We start from the raw sequence: 5,132 nt of genomic DNA on the forward strand, positions 1-5,132 counted from the left end.
AGAGTCTTGTATAGAGAGGGCTCAGGGGAGGTTGGGAAGCATCAGCTAGGCATGATACCGGAAATAGTTCTTGGAACATATGCAAGTCTATCCAAAAGTGAAAGAGGGAAGGACTTTATATAAGTGAGAGATGGTGAGAGGCGGTGAGTGTCAGGTCCAGGGGAAGGACATTGGAGGTAGAGAGAAGTATTTATATTAAACTCATATTTAGGAGATTAATCAACAGTCTTTACAGATTAATTGAATATGAGAAGCATTGTGTCTGCTGTTGGCACCTTGCCCAGATTCCTCTTACCGGGCAGGTGTGTCCATCCCCAGCTGCTGTGAGTGTTGGCTACCAAGTCCTCACGGTGACCCCCTTCTCTGAAACATAGACTATCTCTGAACAGGAGCTGACTCATCTAGGAGATTATGTGACCCTCCCCCACTGGAATTCATGGCCAAGATCTGACTGACCTGAGGGTATAAAAGGCAGGCCTCCTGGCCTCAAGATGGGGTCAGCATCGTGGTGCTGTCTGAGTGCTGAGCTCTCTGTGGGACCAGGGTGATGCTGGTCTCCAACTGAGCCACCTCCTTCTTCCCTCACTCGCCATCTCTTGAGAACCTTTGCTCAATAAGTCACTTGCAGAAGAGCCCCCATCTCAGGCTCTGCTTTCAGGGACCCCAACTTCAGACAGGATTGGGTAATAAAGGGAGAAAAGTCAATGATTCCCAGGCTTCCTTTTGGTAAGTGGATGACTGAAGATGCTGAGCCTAAGGGGAAGAGCCTTAGAGGAGGGTGAGGTTTGGGAGGGGAGAGAAGGTAGTTTTGTTTACCAGGGAAATAGGTGGAATATCCAAGAGGCAGCTGGGTATCTGCAGGTCTGCAGGCTGGGAGGGAGCTCTGCGTGTAGTCACTGCACATGACTAAATGACAACTGAAATGAAGAGGTTACCTAGGAAAAAATTGTGGACTGAGAAAAACAAAGAGGACTCAGGATTAACTCTGAAGAATGTGAGCATTATACACTGAGTGAAAAAGTGCCAGGCAGCAAAACAGCCATGCCTTTTCTTTCTTTTTTTTCTTTCTCTCTTTTTTCCTTCCTTCCTTCCTTCCTTCCTTCCTTCCTTCCTTCCTTCCTTCCTTCCTTCCTTCCTTCCTTCCTTCCTTCCTTCCTTCCTTCCTTCCTTCCTTCTCTTTTTAATTACCTCCAGTGAAGTTGAGTTTGTGTATCCTGTTATCATTCTACTCATGTACAGGCTTTCAGGTTGTGAGTCAATACACACAAATGTATGTGTGTGTATGTGTGTGTCTAGAGGTATATAATAAAATATGTTTCATGAAATAAAAGTTAACCTCACAATTTGTTACCTCTGACACACTCTAATATTGATTTTCTATTATATTTTATTCTGTCTTAAAAACACTGATGTAGAATCTACTAAATTAATTATTTCAACCATTGATTGGTCATGACTTGCAGTTAAAAAACATTTCAAGCCGGGCTCGGTGGCTCAGCCTGTAATCCCGCGCCTTTGGGAGGCTGAGGTGAGTGGATTGCCTGAGCCCGCGGGTTCGAGACCCGCCTGGGCAGCGAGACCTCATCTCCATAATAAATCAAAAAATCAGCTGGGCGTGGTCGCGCATGCCTGTAATTCCAGCTACCTGGAAGGCTGAGGCGGAAGGATCGCCGGAGCCCAGCAGGTCGAGGCTGCGGTGGCCGGGAGCGGCCACTGCACTCCAGTCTGGGCGACAGAGTGAGACTCCAACTCAAAAAAAAAAAAAAAAAAAAAAAAAACATTTCAAATGGTAACCTATAAGCTAAAAAAACCTATCATGTTTAGTTTTCACTTCCCAGTTGTCAATACAAAAACTTAATTATGTCTTTTGACTCCTGCCTTAGAAATTAGTACATTTAGCTTCCTTTTTCTGCTTTCTATTGCCCTATTTTGTTATTATACAGATATTTTATTCTTGTATTAGGATTGTTAAATTTATATTTCTGCATTTTACATATGCTGTTAAGATTATATTTAATAGTTTAAATCAATGTAATAGTTATATTAACAACCTCAATTTTTGTGATACATATTTATACATATATATGTTTCTATGTATATATGCAAAAGGCCAGAAAACTGTATGTTAAATATTAATATTAATTTTCCCAGACTATTTCAGGACTTTTTGTAGTATTTTTGCATAGTTTTTATTTTCTGCACAAAGATCCAGTGATAATTTTAGTTAATAATATAACTAATAAAATAAAAAAGCTTAAAAGTAAGAAAATTTGCTGATAATATTGTTGCATAATTTTATTTTTAATAATTACATGATTTACATAATTTTTTGTAGTTATAACTATATTTTACTTAGTTTATATATTTTACATCCTTATGTTAGAAATTTCTTTCCTATCTAGAAATCTGATACTATCTCCATTTTTCTGAGTTTTAATAATTTAATTTTAACAGTTTTTATACTTATTTTTATTCATATAATCTATATTTTTGTCTATATTATCCACATTCAGTCTCTAACAGCAGAGTCAGGTATTCCTAGGATGTCCTGTGATAATCTCTGAAATACAGTTTTCTAACTGATGACCCCTCAGGCTCTCAGCAAATCCATGAACCTGATCCTGACTGTGGAACCAAGGTTTCTGGGTATAGATTCCTGGAACCTGCCCTCTTTTACAAGCTCTTAGCCTTTACTTTTCTCCAACCCAGTGATTGATATTTATCCTAGACATTAAAAACTACCCTCCTAAAAGGAAAAGAAACAAAGAGACATCATTGATTCATAAATAAGAAGACCTGCTGTGAAGCCCCAGTTTGGCCGATGGCTAACTCTACTTCCATGGTGCAAAGAGCATCAACACTCTAGGTGATCATTTTTCTCAACTATGAAATGATTTAGATTAAATGATAGGTGGGATTCCTTCAGTTCTAAAAGATGGTTTGTCTCCCAGTTCTTGCTTTCTAAAATGGGACTAATACCTGCTCTGCCTGTGTAACAGCGTGTGAGGTCATGACGGTCAAATGAGTTAGTTCCTTAAAGCACTATTATATTATTCTTATGGCTATCGTTATGTTATTTGAAAATTCTGTCTGCTTTTATCCTTTAGAGTAGATAAAACAAACTACATATTCATTGACTTCTGGTCTATTCAGTGCTCCCTTTGGAAACCTAGATGCTCTTTTCAAAGTATAAGATAATTTTTCCTCTGTCTAGTTGTGGCAGAGACTAGGCATGTGTTCACTAAACCCATTTATTCTCCATATCACCCAGTCTTCCTTGTCATTATGTGTGACTGAGTAAAAGCTAATGGGATGTGGTGAAATGTTTGGTCTCCTAAAATACCTTACTTGTGATCCTTCATTCTTTCTCTTCCTTTTCTGCCAGATAAGTGACAATGCCCAAAAATGAACCTGGACCACCCCATCCTTGGTGATTGCTGGCCTTGGACTGAACTTTAAATGAAGAAGAAATAAATTTTTATTGCTTTAAATCACTGAAACCTTAGGATATGTCTGTCGCATCAGCCTGCTATACCTTAACAAACTTACTTACCCCTCCCTTAGGCATATAAATTATTTGTGTTCATTTGCATAATGAAAGATCTTCTTTCCTTGCCTACATGGTGACCGGATGAGAGCATTTCTCAGGACTATGGATAATATTCATCTACTTTCAATTACTAGTGGTTGTCATTGGGGTGCTATCTATCTCAGTTCAAATGTCACCTCCTTAGAAAAGTTTCCCTGGCATCTGTATTTAAAGTATTTGACACCTCCCATTCCAGGTATTTCAGGTAATATTTTAAATGAAATTTACCAGTTCCTGGAATTTATTATTATTATTATTGCTGTCTTGTTTGTTATCTGTCTCTTCCATGGGAATGCATGCTTCACATTGGTAAGATTCTTCTCTGACTTGGTCAACACTGATGTCTTCTTAGAGTCTAGAAATGTGCCTGACACAGTCAGCATTCAGCTGTTTTAATAAGTATTTCCAGTATTAATTCACTAAATGTCTTACATATTAAGCAACATAGATGACCTCTTGGTTGTCCCACATCAATAATGTTGCCTTGAGGTTTTTCTCAAAGTCCATGCGCTGTCAGCTTACTTCATGATTTTGCCTGTACAATTGAAAGAACCTTTGAGTTAGAAAACTAAGCTGGGACCAAAGTGGGATGGGAAAGAGAGGACAAACAGAAGGATAAGGAAGACTCTTGAAAGACACACTAGGAAAAGGCTCCTGAGGTGAGTGTGTGACTTCATATGCATGTGAGCTTGCATGTTTGTATGTGCATATGTGTGTCTAAGAGAGATGTGAGAATAATATGTAGAGATCATTCTCTAGCTGGAAGTTTTCTCAGTAAATTATTATTAAAACATTTTTAATGCCTTTTTTCCCTTGAAAAAATTCTTTTCACCATATATTTATACTCTCTATATTCATATAATGGAAAACTGTCATCTCCTAACTGAGGCTCCGCCTAAGTTTGGCTACTAATTTTCCTTCCAGACAACTTCTTGAAAAGTAATTGCTTTCACATATGGGTGAGGCTAGACCTTAGGAGTCCCTCTTTTATTTTCCTTACTTAGTTTTTTTTAGCAGCCTGTTAATCATTTCACTAAGTGATTACACAAACCCCAGAACATTTTTGAATCTTTGTTTGCTGTGAATTCTAAGAACTTTGACTTCAGTCTTTCCTTATTATTTTTGCAGACGTTCCCCGTCAGAAGGGTGCTATACAGACTTGGGTTTAAATCTCCAGATTTTCCACCCGCGTATTGATGAGCTGTCCGCGGTGCTGAAGGGCTGACAGGCTAATTCTCAGTCGTCGGATGTTCTCAGTACCAATGTGCACTTTGAAGGTGGCCTGCTGGGGCAGGCTGTTCTACTGCCAGTTGCACAGCTGTGGCTTTGCACTCCTATTTGTTGTGTGGAAAACTCATTGCCTTTCCTGTTATCTAGCTGATAGATGAGCTAATTTGAAAGGTGCGATTTAAGTCTCAAACCTGTTGGAAGCATCTTTAAAATTTTGTAGTGGCTGTTCCTGGGCGCTTTGGTATCCAAAGTAAAAGTTAAGCTCTTAAATTCTAATACAACCGTATAAAAGACAACTGACGTATTTTCAAGA

This window comes from Carlito syrichta, unplaced genomic scaffold (assembly GCF_000164805.1).
Source record: "Carlito syrichta isolate Samal-C Ts95f unplaced genomic scaffold, Tarsius_syrichta-2.0.1 Scaffold314339, whole genome shotgun sequence".
NCBI lineage: Eukaryota > Metazoa > Chordata > Mammalia > Primates > Tarsiidae > Carlito > Carlito syrichta.